This window comes from Castor canadensis, chromosome 12 (genome assembly GCF_047511655.1).
Source record: "Castor canadensis chromosome 12, mCasCan1.hap1v2, whole genome shotgun sequence".
NCBI lineage: Eukaryota > Metazoa > Chordata > Mammalia > Rodentia > Castoridae > Castor > Castor canadensis.
In genome coordinates, this window is record NC_133397.1 from 61,638,729 (window position 1) to 61,661,808 (window position 23,080).

General features: G+C 38.3%; 1 protein-coding gene across 6 annotated transcripts in view; it reads right to left on the reverse strand.

The window, feature by feature from the left end:
• Positions 1–22,155, reverse strand: part of Paip2b (poly(A) binding protein interacting protein 2B) — a 38,920-nt gene extending 16,765 nt beyond the window's left edge. The window contains exons 1-3 of one of the 6 annotated variants that reach the window (XM_020180952.2): positions 21,972–22,155; positions 21,240–21,312; positions 18,861–18,964 (exon numbers count right to left, since the gene is read on the reverse strand). The gene's annotated coding sequence lies outside the window, so the exon portion shown is untranslated. Of the gene's footprint in view, positions 1–18,860; positions 18,965–21,239; positions 21,313–21,395; positions 21,546–21,961 lie in introns of those variants that run through there. The other 5 variants (XM_020180953.2, XM_020180956.2, XM_020180951.2 and 2 more) reach the window with 5 other exon arrangements.
• Between the last annotated feature and the right edge of the window lie 925 nt (positions 22,156–23,080).

A 23,080-nucleotide genomic window follows, 5' to 3' on the forward strand; every position in this document is an offset into this window, starting at 1 on the left:
TCACCCTTCATTTGGCTATTTATTTATCCAGTAAATATCCTTTATAATAAACGAGTAAACATAAAAATAAACTAGAACTGAGTTCTCTGAGCTGCTCTAGCAATTAATTAAACCCACGGATGGGGTTGAGAGAACCCCAATTGGTGACTAGTCAGTCAGAAGTTCCAGAAGTCTGGAAATTTTGACCGGTGTCTGAAGTGGGGAACAGTCTGGCAGGACTAGCTCTCACTCTGTGGGACTTGATGCATGCTACCTCCAGGTAGATAGTGTTAGAATTAAACTGAATTACAGCTGGGGTCTCCTGCAAAACTAATTGCTAGCTTGCTGTCCCCTCACATTTTGAGATCACAGAAGTGACCTGTTGTGAACTACAGTAGAAGAAACTGAGTTTGTTTTACTTCAATATTATCAGATTACTAAGCTTAAAGCAGTACTTCAAAAATGCTGAAAACACAGATATTGTATTGTCGATACTAGGAAAACGGTTCTCTCAATTTTGATACAGCATTGATTTGTATTTTATATCATTTCACTTGTGTTTGCCACATAATTGGAAAGTTTGTTTTTTCCAAACAGCAGCAATCCAACAACACCTTAATGGTACAGTGTTTCACATCTATGCTTTAAGGGATATAATGTATTCAACCTCATTTTAAGGAAAATACACAGTGCTATAGTAAGACCAAAGAAGGTACTAGATTTAGGAATTAAGCAACCTTTCTGTGTTGCTGGGCTAGTTTGTGGGCCTAGTGGGTTAAGAGTGAAGTGGTGCTCAGAGTGTCCCTTGACTTTAGTAGCTGTGTGGGAACAGGGTGAGTTTGCTGGAGATTGGGAATTCCTAGGGAGGCATGTGGATGTTTGCAACATGGGGAAGGCACAGAGTAAGACAGGATCATTGCGCTTAACTTCCCAGACTTTCCTATTCCCAGCTTCATGTGTCATTCTCTTTCTTCTCCCAGCTCTTCTCTAGCCTACCATCCATCATACTTGAACACCGAGTTTCTCTAACTATTATTATACTTTACCATTTCACATTCATCATTTAACTTGCTCCTCACCCACATCAAGGCACACCTCTGTGAACATCTATTGCAGTGGGAACAAAGAAAATGTTCCCAGGGGTTTCAGAGGTAGAGAAAATGCTTGGTTTCATAATCAGGATTAAGAATCAAAACCAGCTATGTTACAGAAAGGCCCATGTGACAAGGAAATGAATCACCATATGTGTGAGCTTTAAAGTGTACCTTCCCACAATCAAACCTTCTAATGAGACAGCAGCCCCAGCTGACAGCTTGACTGCAAATTCATGAGAGACTCTGAAGAAGCACCCAGCTAAGCTGCTTCCTTCCACATATTCCTAACCTACAGAGATTATGGTGAAATAAATGGTTATTATTTTAATTCTAAGTTTCAGAATAAGTAATTATCTGGAAATAGATCACTTATACACGTATTCAATGAATACTGGCAATTAGCTCTACATGCAAACCATCAGTTGTCACATCTTTAGTTTTGTCCATTAAGAAGACAAATGTGCAGTTTAAAGTAGGTCACTGCTTGAGAAGATCTTCAAGACTTAGTCCTCACCAGTAGAAAGAGTTTAGGTCTAGTCTGTGGCTATATATTATGAAATCTAAGAACAATTCGAAACTTACTGTCCCTCCACCCCACCTTTCCTCTAATGTGCAGAGGAAACGTATTAGCTTTTTGTTGCTGTGAGAAAATAACCTGACATAAACAAGTTAATGGAGGAAAGATTTATTTTGGCTCAGTTTCCAATGTTTCATTCCATGGTAATCTGGCTCCACTGCTTTTAGGCTTGTAGTAAGATAGAAAACATGGCAGAAGGATGTGGTAGAAGAGAGGAGAGACAGGGAGGGAGGAAGGAAAGGAGGGAGGGAGAGAGAGAGAGAGAGAGAAAGAGAAAGAGAGAGAGAGAAATGAAGAGGGAGGGAGGAGGGGAGGGGTCGGGGAGAGGAGAGTATGTGTGTCAAGGGTCCCAGACAAGACAAACCCTTCAAAGGCACACCTCTAGTGACCTCCTTCTTCCAACTAGGCCCCACCTTCTAACAGCTCATTCAGTATGAACTCATCATCAATGGATTAAGAAGTTAGCACCCTCACAATCTAATCACCTCTCAATAGTGCCACCATCCAAACTTTTAACAACTTGAGCCTATTGGGGTGATATTTCATATCCAAACCATGGCAGGAAACATGCTAAAAATAGGAAATGCCATTTTGGCTAATGATGGGAAAGCACAAACCCTGTTTACAGTAAATACAGGGGTGCTGAGCCCTGTCAAGCATTTGATTTAGTATTTTATCACAGTCAAGGGTTTGAATCTAAAACTTCTGGCTTAAATTAGGGAATTTAGCTCTCAGCTACAATGAGCTTCAGGACTTTTATCTAGGATAGGTCAAGAATACATGCTCAGCACTTTGAACATTCACAACTTTCAGATCCAACTTTCTTATGCCAAAAACCAGCGATTCTCTGAACCCAGACAATTTGTTTCAGAAGGTATAAAACTACATTATGTCCATGTTAACTGTTTTTGACTCTGAAGCGTATTTGGATCTTTTGACTGAATTACCTAGAAAAAGTCTACTGAACAGGTAGTGTAAAAATTAATCCCTTTATTCTGTTTCTTACAGTTTCATTACTTCATTCAGTCCAATTAATACCATTTAAAAAATTCAATATCATGGATAATAATTTTAAATTTTATTTTACTTCAAATATGTCTTTTTTCATTGTATCTTAATAATTAGGTCATTAGCTCAATCTACTCATTTATTAAGCTCTATTAATGCAAGGCGCCTATTTATACTAGGCATTGTACTTGACTGATGCTTTGAAAGGGTACACAGTCCTTGCTCTAGTGGTGTTTACATTCTCTTATGAAAGAAAGAAACAAATAAATAAGAGATTATTTATGGTGGCACATGCCTATAATTCCAGCACTCAGGAAGCTGAGGCAAGAGAATCATGAGTTCAAGGACAGCCTCATAGCAAAACACAGTCTCAAAAGAAAAAAGAATAATTCATACCATAAAAGGAGAAGTAAAAAGGACTATTAGAACACTCCAGGAAGGGCCAAGCTAATCTAGATGTGGGAAACATTTTCACTGACAGCTGAAGAACGTAAGTTAGTCAACAATAAGGATGAGTGGGGGAAAAGCATGTACAAAGACTCAGAAGCAGGAGAGAATTTTTGGGAACTAAAAGATGGCAGGAGAATGACAAGGAAGAGATAAGGGTGGAAAGGCAGAGGTGGCCGGATCACACAGGACCTTAAAGACCACTTGAAGTACTTTGGATTTTATCTTAAAACCAATGGAAGCCATTATAAGGAGTTCTCTGCAGCTAAGTGATATGATCCAAATTATGTTTGAGATCACTTCAGGCTGCTATTGACTGGAGAGACTGAGAGCAGATAATGAGGCCAATATGATAGCCAGTGCTCTAATCCAGATGAAAATATGGTAGCTTCTTGGGCTGCAATGATGGCAATAAGAACAGAAATAGGCAGACTCTGAACTATTTCAGGAGGTTTTTGGTGATGAACTGGATGTGGGGAGTCAGGGTAAGGGAAATATGAAGGATAATTTTGGTATAAGGAACTTGGTGGCTGGTAATGTCATTTACTGAGCTGAGGTACTCTGTGGGAAAAGCAAACTTTTCTTGTGGTAGGGGAATGGGGTAAAATGGAGATGAGTTCTATTTTGGACATGTTAAATTTGCAATGCCTCCAAAACACTCAAACGGTGATGTTAAGTAGGTTGGCTATATGCATCAAGAATAGAAGTCTGGCTAAATATAGAAAGTTGGAGTAGTCATTTATATAAATGGTAACAAAAGTCATGAGACTAGAAGATACTGGCTAGGGAGAAAGAGCAAAGTGAGACAAAAAGAAGATCTAAGACTCAGCTCTGAAGTGGGTAAACATTTTAAGAAGTTAGGCAGAGGAGGAAGATAATGTGAAAAGACTTAAAAGCAACCAGGGAGCTGAGAAGGAAACCAGAAAGTACGACATCACAAAAAACATGGAAAGACAATTCCAGTGTAGTGGGTTGAATGGAAAATATGTCCATGTCCTAATCCCTGAAACCTGTGAAGGCTACCTTATTTAGCAAAAGGGCCTTTGCATATGGAATTAAATGAAGGATCTTGAGATAAGAGTATCACCCAGGTGGGCCCTAACTCCAATGATAAGTATTATTATAAGAGAAAAGCAGGGGGAGACTTCAGACAGACAGAAGGGAAGGCAATGTGACCACCGAGGCAGAGATTAGAGTGATGTGGCCACTAGTTAAGGAAGGCCTGCAGTCATCAGAAGCTGGAAGAGGCAAAGAACAGCTTCTCCCCTAGAGCCTCCAGAAGCAGTAGGGCCCTGTTGATATCTTGATTTTGTAGTATAGGCCTCCAGAACTGTAAAAGAACCAATCTTATGTTTTAAGCCACCAGTTTGTGGTAATTTGTTACAGCAGCCACAGGAAACTAATACATTTTCAGTGAGGTAAGAATGCTAAAGGCTGCTAAAAAGGTCAAGTAAGAGGAAAGTTGAGGCATGTCCACTGAATTCAAGAACATAGAGATGTCTGATGTAGTCTCCATGGAGAGAAATTCGGGAGAAAATCAAATAGAGAGAGGATGAATTGCAAGTGGTAAGAATGAGAGAACTCTGTCAAGGAGTCCAGCTGCCAAAGGAAGTGACAGGAACAGGCAGGATCTAGAGAGGTGAGAAATCCGTTGGAACTATCTTTAGAGACGGGAAAGGCCAGTGTATGTTTAAGAATTTATCAAAGAGTCTTGTGGAGAAAGAAGAAATAAATGATAGTGTAGGTTCTGCGAAGGTGGGAGGACATTTGTTTACTTTTATTCTTTTTCTATATATGCCTTTATATATACATACGTACATATATATATATACACACACACATATACATATATGTGCATATACACACACACACAGCCACAGATATATATCTTTTTTTTCTGATATAGGGTCTCATCAATAATCCAGGCTAGCTTGAAACCTGCTATGTATATATATGCATGTTTTAGGCATCCAATTCAGGTTTTGGAACATGTTCCCCATGAATAAGGGGGGATTACCATAGTAGGTATAATATTTACTATATAAATTAATTTTGTGTTTAAAACAGGGTCTTTATAGCCTAAGTTGCCCTTGAACTCATAATCCTCCTTCTTCAGCCTCCCAAATGCTGGGACACATATATTTTAAAGCTACATAAGCAATATAAGAAATAACTTTATAAAGACTTTTTACCTTCACATAGAACATTTCTTTTGGCAAGGCTGGGGATCAAGCCAGGGCGATGTGCATGCTAGGAAAGTGCTCCACCACTGAGTTACATCCCTAGCCCCTCCTTGATCCCCCACTAAATGATGGAGAAAGTCAAACTTACCTCCAATTAGAAGCTGATAAGAAGCTTTCAAAAACTTATTAGTTGATAAGAAAGTCAAGGAAAAGAGAAAAAGATCATTCACATGATACCTAATAGTAAAATGTTGTAAAAAGCAAAAATAAATCACAAATAGAGGCATCTTTTAAAATTAAACTCAAGGCTGCCAGATTAGGAAGACAATGTAATACAACCTTTTTTCTATTAATGTTACAAATCTGCCCTACTGATAAAATGAAATACGACAATCTGATACAGACTCTCTAGAAAGAATGACAACACTGAACTTCATTAGGGCAACTGTGTAGTCCCTGAACTAAAGCCAAGAAAACAAAACAGAAGCATATTCAAATAGGATTAAAAATGTATTTGGCAAGTGATAAGAAGGAATATTCTAATTCAGTGGTTTTCAGCCTCAAGAGTATATTAGATCACATGGAAACTTTACCACAATCATACCTTTCACATATTTTGATTTGTTAGGCCTGAGCCAAGGTCCAACAATTTATATATTTGCTTTTTAATTTGTTATAGATAATTCTGATTTTAAAAAAGACTAAAGATGACTAAGATCAATTCCTCTAATATTGTGGCAAACTCTATGTGGAATAAAACAAATCCTAGTTACTCTAATTTCTGTATTAGAGTTCCCAAGTTGGTGTTCTACAAAGTCTCATGAATGTTCTTTGAAACAAACAAACAAAGCCCAATGGCCATGTAAATTCATTGCTCTGAGAAGCCCTATTTCATTTACCAAACATTTCTTAATTTTATTAACTTGTTTCTTTCATTACATTTATTTATTACCTATTGCTACGGTTTGAATGTGCCCCATACATTCCAACATCATTAAGTTTCACCTTTAAGAGGTGATAAGGCCAAGAGGGCTGGTGGCTCCTGCCGCTGCTCCTCCTTCCTCCTTTTTCTCTTCTCTCTCTTTCTCTGTCTCTCTCTCACACTCACACTCTCACACACACACACACACACACACACACACACACACACACTGTGCTGGGTGAGGATCAAACTCGAACTCAAGGCCTGGCACATGCTAGACAAGCACTCTAGCAATGACCTACATTTCCCAGCCCTTGGTTTTCTGAGACAAGGTCTCTCTATGTAGCTCAGGGGCAAGGATATATGACTGAGCACACTTCACTGAGTGAGCAGTTAGCTACTCCCCGACAGACAGTGGGAACCCCATTCTGAAATCTGTTTTGACAACTTAAATTACTCAAGGGGTTAAAAAAAAAAAACCCTCACTTCTAGGAAATTTTCTATGGATTCTTCTTTACTATTTTAATACTTAATAAGAACCAGTGGCTATACCACTCTTCTCATGAGCTGTAGACTAGGCATAAAAGCTTGCCACCATAGAATTAGCTAAACTGGAAGAAATCCATACCACGGTTTTACTTCGAACAAAAATCACCAAAAGGGATCATTTTCATTTTATCTGACATATTTTTGGATTAAAAAAAGGACTGTTTGCCATAGCAAAGTAGGGAGAGGAGAGTCAAGCAGCCTAAATACATATATAATGACATGGCGAAAACTTTATTTATAGAAGTTTCTTTCAGAAGAGCAATATTCTAGGCAGAAGGAAGTCTCTGAAATTCTGTTAATTTACGGGAGAAATGTGTGTCCATGAGGGATCAGTAAGAGCAGACCTGTTCCTTGGAAGAAAGGGGAATGTTTTTCTGGCTAATGGGGACACATTGTGGAACAGATTAAAGGAAAAAAAGTCGAGTGGTATGGTTTGCAGAGTGAAAGGCTTCATGCTATGTAACATTTGGACTATACCTTAAGCTCTCCAGTAAAACTGCTAGGAGTTTATAAAGCTTAGGAGTTCATGGACTTTTTTGGTATAGAAACCACTGAAGAAACAGGATTTTTATATCTAAGTTGCGAGGGTGGAACTAAAGTAGGTCATGAATTGGGAAACCCATAAGGTAAGTTTCCCTAGGTCACTAAAAGAAAGAGGAGGCCCCATTGGGTAAATGAATTATAAGAGGAAACAAGTAATCTACTCAAAACCAAGAGGAAAGTACAAGACTACAATATAGCTCTTTTAAGTACACGTCACTAACATTCTCTTTTTAATTTGTTTTTCATTTTAATTTATAGGTTTTTTTGAGACAGGGTCTCATTATGTATTTCAGGCTGGTCTTGAATTCACTATATAGACCATGCTGGCCTCAAACTCACAATCCTCCTGCTGGGATTACAGCATGCACCACCACACCCAGCTTCATTCTCTTTTTTCATCTCTACAATAATCCTATGACACACTGGATGTCCTTACCTTGGCTTTCCCAATGAATTCTCTGTCATACAAGTTCATTAAACACCTTGCCTAAGGTACAATCTAATAAGTGCCAGAACTGGGTCTCAAGCTTAGGTCTCTCTGACCCTGAAGCCCATGTCATGTTTTGTTGTTGTTGTTCTTGTTCTTGTTGTTTTGTTTTGTTTTTGTGGAACTGAGGTTTGAACTCAGGGTGTTGTGAGTGCTAGGCAAGTGTTCTTACACTGAGCTATACCCCTACTCATTTAAAAAAAATTTTTATTTTGAGACAGGGCCTCACTAGGTTGCCCAGGCTGACCTCAAACTTTCAATCCTCCTTGTCTCAGCCTCCTGAGTAGCTGGGACTATTGGTGTGCCCAACACTGACAAGCCCATGCTCTTAACCACTACCCACTTTAGTTCCCGAAAAGTCTTGATAACAAACTCTGATTTTTCTCAAATACTGCAAATATGGGCAGGAGAACCAAGCTGAAGAAAACTGCTATTCAACAAAAGTATTGCAGTCCTCAGAAGGAAAATATGCACAAGGTCACATCAGCTGCTAGTGTATTTAAAACAAAATAAATGATCTTCTCTACCTCAGACATATAATAAAGCTGCATTTAATCTGAAGCTTGCTGGTACTTTTAGGATGAAAAAGCAGACACCAAACAGGTCTTATAATCCTTTATGCACAACTTCAATATTCAAAAAGCTCTAAATTTTTTTTCATGTATTTCATGTCAAAACTCAGTTGACAGTAAAATTGACCTAAACTGATATGAAGCCATCTATATAGTTTTCATTTATCCCACCTAGTATGAATATGCCTGTTTGTTTAGAAATACTAAAATCTGTGATGAAGAATGCTGCACTAGGTACACTGGGGCATTACAAAATGGAAAGCATCTTTCTAAAATCAGAAAAATTCTCATCTGGCCCTAAAGTTTTCACACCCTCTATGAACCCATATTTCAAAGTAATAAAAACAATTTCTGAGAATGATTACATCCTAAGTATTCAGTCTTCAAGACTGAAAATAATTGAGGAAAATTAAGATTACAAATTTTTTTTGGTGATACTATGGTTTGAATTCAGGGTTTCACGTGCTAGACAAATACTCTACTGCTTGAGACCACTACAGCCCTTTTTGCTTTAGTTTATCTTTTAGATAGGGTTTCATGGTTTTGCCTAGTGCCAGTCTTGGACCATGATTCATCCACAGAGCTAGGATTATAGACCTATGCTACAAGTTTTTTGTTTGTTTGTTTGTTTGTTTTTTAGTGGGACTAGAGATCAAACTCAGAGCTTCACATTTGCAAAGCAGGCACTCTACTGCTTGAGCACACCACCAGCTCATTTTGCTCTGGTGATTTTGGAGGCAGTCTTACAAACTGTTTGCTGGGCTGGCCTCGAACTACAATATCCCTGATCCTAGCCTTCCAAGTAGCTAGGATTACAGGCGTGAGCTACCAGCACCTGGCTCCAGCTACATTTTTTTTTTTTAAACACGTAAAGATGGCAAAAACATCCTTGCCAATATTGTTTGTTTATTTATATTTGGCAGTGCTGGGTTTGAATTCAGGGCCTTATGCTTGCTAGGTAGGTGCTCTACCACTTGAGCCATGTCCCCAGCCTTCAATATTATTTTATAAAGAGCTACTTTAGTACCAAAAAATATAGGAAAGCCTTAGTTCAACAAAAAGGACATTTGTTACCCTTAATAAGTTCAATCTTATGGAAAACACTGTGTGATCCTTAGTTTTTGTATTTCACAGGCTACTGAAAATTCACCTGTAACCAGCACTGGTCTGATCTGAGGCATACTGCCCAGTTGGCTATATAAAATTATTTGAGGATATCATACTAAGTGGGGAAAAACTGAAACCATTTCCTCCTAAATCAGGAAAGAAACAAGGATGTCCAATCTTCCCACTCTTATTCAATATAGTGCTAGAATTCCTAGAGCAGTAAGACAGAAGAATTACAAGGAATTCAAACAGGGAAGAAAGAAGTCAAATTGTTCCTATTTGCAGATGGTATGATCCTATACCTGAAAGATCCTAATAACTCAACCAAAATACTCTTAGATCTCATAAATACTTTCAGCAAAGTAGCAGGATGCAAAAATCAGTAGCATCTCTATACACAATGAATAGCCTGAGAAAGAAATCAGGAAAACAATACTATTCACAAATAGCTTCAAAAAAATTAAAATACCTAGAAATAAATTTAATGATGGAGGTGACTGACCTGTACAATGAAAATTATGTCACTAAAGAAAGAAATCAATGAAGACATCAGAAAATGGAAAGATATCCCAAACTTATGGATCAGCAGAATTAATATTGTGAAAATGACTATATTACCAAAAGCAATGTATATGTTCAAGGTAATCCCTAACAAAATCCAAAAACATTCTCTACTGAGATAGAAAAGTCAATCTTAAAGTTCCATATCGAAGCACAAAAGACCACAAATAGCCAAAGCAATCCTGAGCCAAAAGATCAATGCTGGAGGTATTACAATACCTGACTTAAAACTATACTACAGAGCCATAGTAATAAAAAAACAGCATGGTAATGGCACAAAAACAGACATGAAGACTAATGGAATAGAACAGAAGACGCTGACACAAACCCATGCAACTACAGCCATCTGATTTTTGACAAAGGTGCCCAAAATATGCATTGGAGAAAAGATAGCCTCTTCAACAAACAGTGCTAGGAAAACTGAATTTCCACCTGCAGAAGACTGAAACTAGATTCCAGTCTCTCACCTTATACTAGCACCAAGTCCAAATGGGTTAAAGATCTTAATGTATTATCTGAAATAGTGAAATTAATCCAGGAAAAAATAGGGAACACATTGGACCACATAGGCCTGGGTAATAACTTTATGAATGGAACTCTTAATAGCTCACCAATTAAGAGATATATTGACAAATCAGACTGCATGAAACTAAAAAGATTCTGCACAGCAAAGGAAACAGTTCACTAAACAAGAGAAACAGGCTATAGAATGGGAGAAAATCTTTGCCAGCTCTACATCTGACAAGTGATTAATAACCAGAATATACAGGGAGTTCAAAAAACTAACCTCCCAAAGAATCAACAACCCACTAAGTAAATGGCAAATGAACTGAAAAGACAAGTCTCAAAAGAAGTACAAATGGCCAATAAACATAAGAAGAAATACTTAACATCCTTGGCCATAAAGGAAATGCAAATCAAAACTACATTGAGATTCCACCTCACCTCTGTCAGAATGGCTATCATCAACAACAAATGCTGGAGAGGATGTGGGGAAAAAGGAACACTTCTATACTGTTGGTGGGAATGTAAATTAGTGCAACCACTATAGAAAGCAATATGGAGATTCCTTAAAAAAACAAAAATAGGATTACCATACAATCCAGTTATACCACTTCTAGGCATATATCTGAAAGAATTGCTCCAGGATGTGACAGACCCACTTGCACATCCACTTGCTACAACAGTTTATTGTAGCATCATTTACAATAGTCAAGCTTTGGAAGCAGCCCAGATTTCCTACGAGTGATGAATGAATTAAGAAAATGTGGCATATATACACAATAGAATTTTATTCAGCCATAAAGCAGAAAGAAATTATGTTGTTTGCAGGTATACAGATGGAACTGGAGAACTTCATGTTAAGCGAAGTAAGCCAAGCTCAAAAAGTCAAAGATCACTCCATACGTGGAAGCTAGACCTATAAGTCAAATATATATACAGAAACATATATGATCACACACACACACACACACACACACACACATATATGCATACACATATATAGTGAGAGAGGGAACAAAATTGTATTAGTGAGTCTGTCTGAGGGGACTACGGGAGGTGGGAGAGGTAAAGAAAATGTTAGAGAATAAAAATACTGAAACAACCCATCTATGTATGAATATAATATAATGCACTATATGGTAAGCTATTGAATATTAGGGGAATATGATGATAGACAGTAAGTAACATGGGGAGGTTGATTTAATTAAAGCACAATATATACAGGCCTGAAGTACCAAGGCAAAAACCCCTTGAACTCTCAATATACACTTAAAAAAATAAGTGAAGGGCAGGAGGGAAAAATAGGTCTTTTCTGGGAGTGGGTACCAGTGGGAGGGGGGTGGGTACAAGGAAAGGGTGCATATGGGTGAATACAGTGGATGTGTTTTGTATCCATATATGAAAATAAAAGAATGAAACCTGCTGAAACTGTTCTAAGAAGGAGGGGAGGGAGGAAGAGAAAAAATGATGGAGGTGGTCAATCTAAGATATGTTGTAAGCACATATGCAAATATTACAATGTGTTCCCCTATACAACTATTATATGCTAATAAAATTTAAAAAATAAAATTATTTGAGGAAATTGTTAAAAATGCAGATCCTCCTAGGAGATAATGATTCAGATGGTTTGGGGATGGGTCCCCTGAAATCTATACTGTTTTTCAGAAAATGCCTGGGTTATTTCAGATGTACAGCCAAGCTTCAGACTACTGGGTGTAGTCTGCAGAATCTATTCTACCCCCCCTTTTCCTCACCTAAACTCTTCTCTAAAGGGATAAGGGGAGCAAAACAAGAATATTTCCAAGTAGGAAATCTGCCCAACCCACAGCATGTAATACAGTTATTTCTCCAAACTGTCTAGCCTGCTCTGGCTAGTCAACTTGAAAACTGAGTCTATTAGCAGTGGAACAATAGAAATTAGAGAGTTGACAAGCAAGAAAAACTTGTTTCAGAAAAAAAAAAAAAAAAAAAACTTGTTTCAGCAATACTACTCTGTGAAAAGGTGTGGCTTCTAGTCTCCTTTTTCTTCAACCCAAAGATTCTACATGATGCCTAAGTTCAGCCAAGATATCTTTGCTCATAGCTGACAATAAATAATAATTTAAAAAATGTGTACAGTAAACATGCACATATGCGTATTTGTATGTGTAACTATACCTTCTATTCATTCACAGTTGTCTCCAGTTTGCAGTTTTGCAGTTTCTATAGTAGGTCTAGGAATTTGGCCTTCATTTTTCATCTTCAAAAGGATTACAAGGATTCCTAGGACCACCTCAAGCAATGCAATGACAATCACTAAAACAACAGAAAATCTATAACACACTCGATGTTTTATGAAACAGACTATTCAAGTAAGATAAAATAATTCCAGTGATTTTTTTTCCTTTTTGGAAAAAGTTTCTTTTATTCTCTCAAATTACCATTAAAAAAATAAAACCTTGACAATAATTATGGATAATATGTTTAAAAACATACAAGCTTTCAATTTAATAAGCACTCAAAGCTCTTTATCAATCTAAAAAAAAAAAAAGAGCAAGTGATGAGGGAGACAAAGTGCCTCTTGTTTTCATGGGGTTATTTAATCACTAAGCCTATGTGACTACAGTCTCCTGGTCTCTCTACCCTGAACTCAACACTACACTGGATTTGCCCCACACTTGAGTGTTTCTTATACTCCCAGACCAACATTTTTATAAGATTTTTATAATTTACATGTAGTAAACAGCAGTGATTCTCAAAAAAACCAGCATCACCAAAGACCTTGTTAGAAAAGCAAATTCTCAGGCCCCACCCTAGACCTGCAACTGGGGTAGGGCCCAACAACTTATGTTGTAATAAGCCCTCCAGGTGATTTTGATGCATGCTTAAGTTTGAGAACCTCAGGTATGCACAAGTATAAAATTGCATCTACTTCTGTAAGTCCAAAGCCAGGGATACTGTGTATTCTATCTTGATGTGAAATAAAGACATCGCTCAAAATAATCTCCTTTCTTCTCTCATCTTCCATTTATCTCATGTTTTATCTTTATGAGTTAAATAAGAAAACAAGCTGCAATCAGAGATTTAGTCTGAACAGTGTATTTACAGGCATTGTTCCATCCAGCCTGAACTCACACAATATCAGTTACATTCTCTTACAACTAAACTTCTAAAAAAGGATCTTTATAATGTGAGCCCCAGACACTAGGAATTCTATAATGAAACAGTAACTAGGTCTCAATAAACCTACTTACTAGAAAAGTAGAATAGTTTCCTTTAGAACTGAGTTCTAAAACAGGGAGTTAAAGTTTTGAAAATTTTCACCTTTATAGTTTCAAGATAATAGAATGAAACCAGAATAACCCATTTTCAAAAACTTCTACGCCAGACAGTTTCACTGCATTACTTCTTGCTTCTGTGGGGATAAAGAGGAGCCACAGTAGGCCCATTTTGTGTATCTGCAAGATTACAGAACTAAACAGTTACATCTGTCCCAGTATCAATTCAGGTCAGGCACTGGTGGCTCACACCTTTTATCCTAGATACCTGGGAGGCTGAGATCAGAAGGATCCAGGCAAATAGTTCTTGAGACCCCATTTCCAAAATAACAAAGCAAAACAAATACTAGAGGTGTGGCTCAAGTGATAGAGGGGCCTTTTTTTCAAAGCACAAAGCCCTGAGTTCAAACCCCAATCCCACCAAAAAACAAAAAAACAAAAAAGGTGTCTTCTGGACCTCAGATGATGAGTGTAAAACCTCAGCACTAGAACCAAAGACCAAATAACAAAAACACTGAAGAACACTACTAGCAAACAAAAGTAACCTTCACTAAAAACTTAACCTTCTGTTTTGCTTCTGTTTATACAAAAATAACTACATTAAAACTTCACTTTGGTCATGCCTATAATCCTAGCTACTCAGGAGGCAGAGATCAGGAAGACTGAGATTCAAAGCCAGCGGGGGGAAAAGAGTTCTAGAGACCCTATCTTGAACGCAAAAAAAAAGGGCTGGTGGAGTGGCTCAAGTGGCAGAATGCCTGCCTAGCAAACGTGAGGTCCTGAGTTCAGACTCCAGAACCACCAAAAAAAAAAAAAAGAAAGAAAGAAAAACTTTACTTTGGGTTGGGGGTGTAGCTCAGTGATAGCACACTTGCCTAGCACATGCAAAAGGCCCTGGATTCTATCCACAGAGCCTCAAAATCAAAAACAACTTTACTTCCCTGAGGCAATTATAAAGTGTGGACAAGACAGGCCTATAGCTCACAGAGAACCTTGTTTCAAAAAGCAGGTAAATCCCACACAATTGTTTCAAAACACAAAGAAATGAAAAGAGCCTTCTAATTATTTGTATACGTAGCTCGACAAATTAAACAAAATCAGCACAAAACAAAAGCATGGGCCAATTTCCATGCTACAACCATAATTTTAAATAAGATGTGAGCAAATAAAATCAAGGAAATTATTTAGAAACAAAACCACTTTGGTAAGCTGGGTTCAGCCCAGAAATTCAAGAATGGTTTAATAAGGAATATAAAAATGTGTACTGTCATACAACAGGTGAAGTAACAAAACAAAACAAAATAAACTACACAATCATCTCAATAGTTGTCAGAAATTTGTTTAATAAAATACAGTGGGCTGGGGTGTAGCTCAGTGGTACAGCACTTGCCTAGCATGCATGAGGGTCTGGGTTAATACCCAGTACCAGGAAAAAATTAATCCAAACTCTATTTTTGCTAAAACTGACATATAACATGAATAAATAAAATCAACTTCTTCAATGTAATGAATACACTCATATAAGCAGCTCTGCTCCACATTTTTAGTGTATTTCCATTAAAGACAGGAAAAAGATGATGACTGTAAACTATTATTACCACTATTTGACTAGTTCAAGTGCTACCATCCAATGCAATTAGTCAAGAATGAAAAATAAGAGGTACAACTATTGGAAAGGAAGAGATGAAATTATCCTTATTTGCAAACATTACTTTGATTTTTTTAGCAAGACTAAGAATGAACTGAAAACTAAGAGTTTGTTATAATAAGACTGGTTGTAAAATAAACACAAAAATACATGAGGCCCTGGTTAGGTCACCAGCCCCATAAAAATAACTAACTAATAAATAAAATCAATAGCATTTGTATAAACCAACCAGTTAGAAAAGATAAAAGAAAAAAAACCTGTTTTTCTAAACTGAAGCAATTTTGTTAGAGGAAATTTTGAACCTTTGTATTAAAAGTTCTGACATTGTGTTCTACTCTTTTCCTCTAGACATTTTACTGCTAGGAATTCAACCCAAAAATACTGTTTAGGTCTACTAAAATGTGCAAGGAAATTCCCCATGAGGGAAGAGAGTGGGCTGTTTAACTTAATATATGGGTACAGCTATTGAAATGTCGATGCCAGGATACATGTACTGTCATGGAAATATGCCCAAAATTTAGTGAGAAAGACTATACATTATGACTCTACTTTTTAAAATGTTTATATGCATAAAAAGGGTCTAAAAAACAAAAATCAGAATGTTTTGGGCAGCAAAATTAAAGAAGACTGCACTTGGGAGGCAGAGGCAGAAAGATCGTGAACTTAAGGCCAGCCTGGGTTACACAGAAGCCCTGTCTCAAAAAAAAAAAACCAAGCAAACAAACAAAAAAATTTGTCTATTTCTCCATCAGTCAGGAAGGACAGTGGTGTTGAGGACAGTAAACTACCATATATACCTATATATACAGTATACGGAAAGCCTGGGGGTGTGGCTCAAATGGTAGAGCAGTTCTTAGTAAGCACAAGGTCCTGAGGTCAACCCCCAGGCCATTCCTATTCTTCCTCTACAGATAAACATATTAACTGGTTTCTTATATATCTTTCAGAATTTCTTTTTTGCAAATATTCATGTATATTTTTACTCTTCTCTCTCAACACAAAAAGTATACAAAAAACTCAATATATATTAGATATCAGTATATAGTATATTAGTATACTATATTAGTATATAGTGTTAGTACATGTCTTTTTCACTCTTCTTTTAACTACACAATACTGAATGGTATGGATATGTAACAGTTTCCTTAACAGGTTCCCTCTGATGGCAATGAAGTCACCCTACCATGCTGTTCCAAACAATAATGCCAAGCATAACAAACCCAGCTCATTTCTAAATATGCCTTTGATGAAGCCTCAGAAATGGTTCAGATTAGATTACAAGGTCACATGTTCTCAAAGGTGAAAAGCTAGCCCCTTTTCTAGTTCTCATTCTGTACTGTAAAATGTAGCAGAAGACTTCATCAGACAAAGCAATTACACCCTTAGGCGATTTACCTCATAGCAGGGCTACTAAGAGGCAGAGATAAGGAGGATCAAAGTTCAAAGCCAGCCCCAGGCCATTACAAACTCAAGGTAACAGTGCCTGTTTAGCAAGCCTAGGCCCTGAGTTCAAACTCCAGTGCCGCCAAAATAATAAATAAATTAAATAAAACAAAAATGACTAAACAGAGCACTCAGAATGAACCCATTTCTATAAAAAATTCCTATATATGCATGTGTAACTGCACTGAAAGTACAAAATATATCCATCAAAATGCTATCGGTTGTCTCAGGATGGTGTATCTATCTACAAAGGGCTTTGTAGTCCCTCTCTTTTTTCGTAATAGTGCTTCCTAATTTTACAATAAATATGTATTATTGCTGTAATATAAAATTTAAAACAAAAATAAAATGTTAACTCAAATTAAGCTGGATATATTCCCGTCTTAGATGTATACAGTGCTTTAGAGTAATCAAATATCACCTCATTTGAGAAATCTTTTCTCAGCACTCCACATATTACTATCTGTTCCTTTCTCCTGATTTAGATAGCATTTTATTCATACCTCTATTGCCTCACTTGTCACATGATAAATCAGTTGTTCATCCATCTGTCTCCCCTGCTTGCTTGTGAGCTCCATAAGAATACATTTAATTATATTTTCAGCACCTTGAACAGTGTGTGACACACAGGAGATTGATACACAGTAAAGAAGTAAATGATTTCCCTATAATGTAATAGGTCCCAGAATTTAATACCTACATTACTGGATTGTTCCAAACACCCTGCCAACAACTTGAGAATGTTATACTTTTCTCCCTAAAACTTGTACCCATTACTGAGCTGCTCCAGAGGACATAGTTAACTTACTTATAACATGCCCTCTGGCCGAATCCATTTATAGTTTTCTTCTTGTGTTTTTTTACTAATTATTTGCTTATTTATTTTTGTTGTTTTCAACTGACAAGGAGTGTTCAGTAAACTTCATCATCTTTTTATATCTGTGCATTTGCACTGACTACTCTCTATTTGGAATGTTATATCACAAGGTTTTATTTACCTAGAAAACAATCTTATTCATCCTTTAAGAATCATCTTAAGGGCATGTAAGGTGTAGCTCAGTGGTACTGTCCATGCATAGCATGTGTGAGACTTTGGATTCAATCTCTAGCACCAGGGGTGAAAAAAAATCAGTTTTAATACTTCTCTAGGAAATTTTCCTATCCTCCCATCCTTTTAGGAAGAGCTGAGAATTCCTCAAATCAGATATCTGTGCACATATTACTACTGATCAGGCTCTGCACTATATGCCAAGGATAGAAAGATGAAGCTATAAACCCTGTCTTCATGGAGCTCATGATCTAATAAGGAAGACAGTGATATGAACAAATAATCACAGTATACTACTACTAAAGACAACACCAAGAAGAAGATGTATTGAATATTTGACATAATAATTTTGTTAGATGCTTTATCAAACACCATTTATGATCACTCTAGGACAGCTACCCCTCAGTTATTTTCTTGGGAAAAGAAACTGTCTTCAAGAAGTTCTTTTGTATATGCTGCAGTTTATAAAACAGATGATTCATAAAATCAACCCTGTTTCTCTGGCCACAGACTCAGTGCTTCACTAAGGACTAGAAAAAGGTTGAATTTGAGGGAGATAAACAACCAAGCACTTGGCTTGGCTCAAAATTCTGCCCAAAAGAGGGGTCTTCCATTTTAGAAGGTGACAAACCAATCAAATATTCTCCCTAGGGAAATAAAAATATTGAATGGACAAAGTACAAGAAGTGTTTAGAGCTCAAATCCTATCCTACATACTGTCCAGCTGTTGTTCTATAAGGTTTCAAAAGTACTACAGCAAAAGACAATTATTTATGCTGAAATGATTTCCATTCACATTTACATTCACCTCTCATCATCAAAGGTTAACATAAGCCTCTTCTTTGAAACTCACAAATGTCTAACATTTACTACAACTTCTGAAATTAGGAAGCAGCCTCCAAAGTTCAAAGGTTTGACCAAAGTTACTTACATGGTAGATGGCACAGCCAAAAGTCAAAGATCAGATCCTTACGATTCTTCTACAACTTCACACCAGTTACTTGAGCAAATGTCCTCAAAATCAGCAAGTAGAGGCTAACACAGGTCAATGGAGAGAGGCCCAAAAGGAAGAGCTTATGTACAAGAGTACAACATTAATGTTCTAGAAGTATTCTTGGGGATGTGAAGTGGGAGGGGGCACACCCAATTTCACATTGGCCAAATTAATCTATAATTTCAACCTGAACCTCTTCCTTGAGCCCAGAATTAGCTGTCTATCTTTCTTACTTGAATGTAACATCCATAGGTCAGGACTTTAATCTCTAGCTTATTTGCCATACTCCAAAAGAATATGGCTTACGTTAAGTGTTTAATAAATATTTGTTGAATGAATGAATAAGTGAACAAATTACCAAAATTAAAGGATTTGGCGGGGAAGGGAGACCATGAAATGGAATGTAGGGATCACTTAAAAGTATGGTTGATTCTCAGTATCTGTAGATCTCATATTTGCAAATTTGTTTACTTGATAAAATTTATGTGTAACTCCACTAGTACCTGTGTTGTTTTTCAGGTCATATACAATGCATTCAGTGGTGAAAAATCTGCTCCTTACATGTATCTCAGGCTAAGGTGGAAGGAGGTGATGCTGGGTCATCTTGATTTAGCTTTCATACAGAGATGGCCAAGGGCAGAGACTGTAGGGGGCAGTGAAGTGTAGTGTTAGAAATTCTAGCTTTGGGGCCAACTGGATAGGGTTTGAATCCTAACTCTGGCACCTGTTAATGGGGCACCTGTTAGTGGGGCGGCCTCAGGCAAATCACTTGACACTGCTGAATTTTCATTTCCTCCTTTGTAACATAAGGAAAATAGAATCTACCAGAATGAGTTGTTTTTAGGATTTTGGATTACAATCTATGTGAGACAGGAAATGGTACTTCAGGAAGTCTAGAGCACTGGGAGATAAGGCCAGATCATAGGGCCACAGTGCTTCTCTACAACCTGTACATATCCTGAACTGCAGAACCTCTCTCTGCATATAATTCTTGGTTTATAGGTCTCTCCTCCACTAAACTGTGAGCTCCTCAAGGTCAAAGTCTCCAGAAATATATCATAGTGACAGTCCTATAAATTTTTGAATAATTACAAAACACAAATATATCCTAAAACACTATACAAAAATAACTTTAGTTTTCAATTGCAGCCTTATACGAATTTGCAAGTGCCCAACTCAAAGATTTGCAATTTGTCCATGATTTTGATGACTGCTATAACTCTGACACAAATTCTTTTTATTATTCTAGATAACTGGGCATTTTTTAAAACAGTTTTAAGAGCTTGCCCTCTTTAGTGTGCTTTATTAACCAAGGCTCAAACATATGGCCCATTAGACAACTTGTCACCTCGAAGTACAGACTCGTTTAAATTCACTAATAGACTTATCTCTATATATACTAGATAAAATCTTATCATACAAAAACACAGGGAAGCATACTGATATTTAGATTTATAGATATGCTGCAAGTACGGAAAGAAAACCAGTTAAGATTTTTTTCACAAAAGCTTACGAACTCCCGGCCAAAAGATGGTGAACATGATGTTAAATTCACAGGTTACATTTTTTTCCATTGAGAACCAGGAAAAACAATTCCAGTTTATATACAGACAGGAAACTAAGTACTATGAGAATTTACAAGGTTTTGTATACACAGGGGTTATGCGAATGTGTGTATTTTTTTCTCTCATACACAGTCTAAGGCGCCTATTAGTCTTACCCCAATACTTTGATTTCCTCTAACTTCCAATGTCTACATTAATATTTCAAAACCTCTAAAATCTCAAAGAGTGGCAAGCTAGATTTTCCCCATAAAATTCCTGGCATAATTTTGTTTAAGAACAAGATAGTGGGATTATCTAGAAACATATGGCTGAACCCAACACTACTGGAAACACAACAGCTCTCTTATGAAGGTGAATAGAAACACTCTGTAAAAAGAGAATATGGAATGTTGTTTTTCAACATATTCAATGCTGCTATTATTTATTCATAGGTTGGGTGTGATCAAATCACAGCATGCTGTACAACTAAAATATGTCCTATATTTTATGACAAACTAGGGTGGCCAGGCCCTCACACTGAAAACGCTTATGCTTTAGTTAAGCTCTTTAAAGTATAATCCAATTCCATCTACTTAAAAACTAAGAAATTTAAAATCTGTTGCTACTAGTAAGACCTTTTCACCTGCATTTTCAGCAATTATCATAAAGAACTTTATTGAGACAAAGATTCTAGAAGGGTATCATGTTCAAATGTCATCTTAAAGGGAACAAAAATAGTTTACTTTTAACAAAACCAATTAAAGTTTCCAACCTTATGAAAGTCCCTGTTCGGTGTATTCTTCCTCTCTGAAGTTCTGCCCCTCTGGCGTCCACCTTCCAGCTGCCTGGAAGAAGCAAGTGTAAAAGGTTATTTGCAAGAAAGATAAATTGAAATTTAGGGGTGATAAGGGGTGGAGGAGTCACTAACGGGAGGCAAGGAAGAAAAGTGGCCAGGGTCTCCAGTCAAATCCTGTATAAAGCATAAGAGCCGGAGTAAAGGGGAGGCGAAGGGAGAGTAAGAAGCGCAGAAAACGCGGGGGCCCGTCAGTGGGGGAGGGGCAAAACGCGCAACTCCTCCCCGCTCCCGCCTCAGAGAGAAGGCGGAGGGGGTGCGGATGCGGCACTGGCCAATTCGCCTAGCTGTGTTGCCGCGGGATAGTAAGGGGACTCAAAGCCCAAGGAGCCCGCCTGAATGTCCGAAGGGGACTAAGAGGACTCGGGGACTTGGGTGGGAAGGTGGAGGGAAATAGAGCACCAGCGCTAAGCAAAAGGGACTGAGACCCCAAGCTGCTCCCAAGGAGGTAGGGGGTGATCCAAGCAGACGCCCCTTCTCGCAGACGGCCGCGACGTGGGACCCCGCGGGCTTTCGCTCCTCACAGGATCTCTGGCAGGCGCGCGCCGCCCCTCACAGCCTTGACAGCAGGGGGAAAGTGGGGCGCAGGGCGCCCCTAGATCCGCGGGTCCTTTCGCCGCAGCCCGGACGCCCGAGCCCACCTGGGCTGACCTGAAGCCCCTCCTCCGGACTGAACTCTGCCACTCCTCCGAGAGTCTAAGGCGTCGCCGCAGAGGTCGCCGTCGCCAGTACAGTCTCGGCCTCTAGTACCAAAACGTGAGCCACAGCACGGGAGAAGCGCCACTAACACTCGCCCGGTTACCTTTTGCTGCACACTAGCTTCTCACCCCGCCCCCGAAACCAAGCCATTGGTTACTGGGCACCGCCCCATTCATCTATTGGACCGTAGAGGATGCCGCTCAGTCACCTAGAAGGGCATAATTGGTTTTTATTGGTCTAAATATGAGGCAGTGCCGCCCACTCCCTCAGAAGTCCCGGTTTGTGGTTGGTCTTAAAATCTGTCCTTTCGCTCCCGTCGTTCTTTCCGGAAAGGGAACGCCTCATTGCAGAACATCCCGACTCTGATTGGGTGAAAGGACGCTAGTCTTAGTCCTAGATAGGCATTGGGCCAAGTTCGCGTCCCCCCACGTGGGGGAGGAGTTCAAGGCTCAGCAACTCCGGGTTTGTTTACATAGGTATTTGCTCCTGCTTCGTCCATTGGCTGAGTAGGTAGCCATTCCGGGGTTTAGCCACACAGTCTAGCAAAGGAGGGTAGGGGTGGGCCTCAGTGGGATAGTCTATGCTGTCAGCTACCAAAGGCCAACCTTTGAGCAAAATTAGCTCGGAATTGGCGCTGAGTTGGGTCGCGGAAATTTAAGGAGTTGGGCTCCTTGGGAGACTTGAAGGAAGCAGAGGGACGCTTCCACATTTTTAGAAATAAACCTAACTTCTTTAGTGCTTTAAGCAAAGCCTTTTTTGCCCCTTGGATTTAGGATGTCTACTCTTTGCTTGAAGGACCTTGAATTTTTTATTCTTAAGGAAGTGAGAATTTTTTTAATAGAACTCTTTATACATCTTTGTCTCCTCCAATCCCTTATGCTGACCTATAGATGTGAGTGAATAAATGATAATCAAGATAATTACATAAATTCAGATTAAATAATATGAACTCTAAATAACCCTTCCTTTTCCCTCTTTTCCTCCCTCCTCAGGGAATCTCCACCCTCCCTGAGTCCTATTCGTGTTCTGGCTCTCATTCACTCTTCCTCTTTCTGAATCCT